Raw genomic sequence first — 842 nt, forward strand, 5'->3', positions numbered from 1 at the left:
ATTGATTGGTTTTCAAATGTTATGTCAATCTTACTTCCCTGGGATAAATCTCATTTGGCCATCCTTTTTGTATTATTGTTGAATTCAACTTTCCAATTTGTTTTAGAATTTTTGCATCTATGTCTATGAGGAATATTAGTATGTAATATCTTTTTTATAATGTCTTTCCCTAGTTGTGATAATGGAATAAATATTTGGCCTCATATAATCAGTTTAGAAGTACTCTCTCTTTGATTTACTGGAAGGCTTTATGTAGAACCAGTACTATTTCTTTCATAAATGGTTGGTAAAATTCCTCATGAAGCCCTGTAATGTACCGTTTTCATTTTGATTCAGTTCAAAATATTTTTTCATTTTGATTTTGATTTTCTCTTTTACCTATGGGTTATATTATTGGGGTACCTGAGTGGCTCAGTGGTTGAGTGTCTGCCTTTGGCTCAGGTCGTGATCCCAGAGTCCTGGGATCAAGTCCTCCATCGGGCTTCCTGCGGGAAGAGGGAAGCCCTCTCCCTGTGTCTCTGCCTCTTTCTGTGTCTCTCATGAATGAATAAACAAAATCTTAAGTATATATATTATTTAGTTTCCAATTATTTGGGTTTTTAAAAGATATCTTTCTGTTATTGATTTTTTTTGCATTTTTAAAAAATTAAATTCAATTTGCCAACATATAGTATAACACCCAGTGCTCATCCCATCAAGTGCCCTACTCAGTGCCTGTCACCCAGTTACCCCCCCCCCCAAAATATGGAACACTTCATGAATTTGTGTGTCATCCTTGCTCAGGGGCCATGCTAATCTCCGTATCGTTCCAATTTTAGCATATGTGCTACAGAAGCAAGCAC

General features: G+C 36.2%; 1 non-coding gene across 1 annotated transcript; it reads right to left on the reverse strand.

Moving 5' to 3' along the window:
* Window positions 1-738: 738 nt before the first annotated feature.
* LOC144302113 (U6 spliceosomal RNA) lies at window positions 739-842 on the reverse strand. The gene has a single exon (XR_013368989.1). It is a non-coding gene; the product is annotated as a U6 spliceosomal RNA (small nuclear RNA).

This window comes from Canis aureus, chromosome 30, assembly GCF_053574225.1.
Source record: "Canis aureus isolate CA01 chromosome 30, VMU_Caureus_v.1.0, whole genome shotgun sequence".
Lineage (NCBI taxonomy): Eukaryota > Metazoa > Chordata > Mammalia > Carnivora > Canidae > Canis > Canis aureus.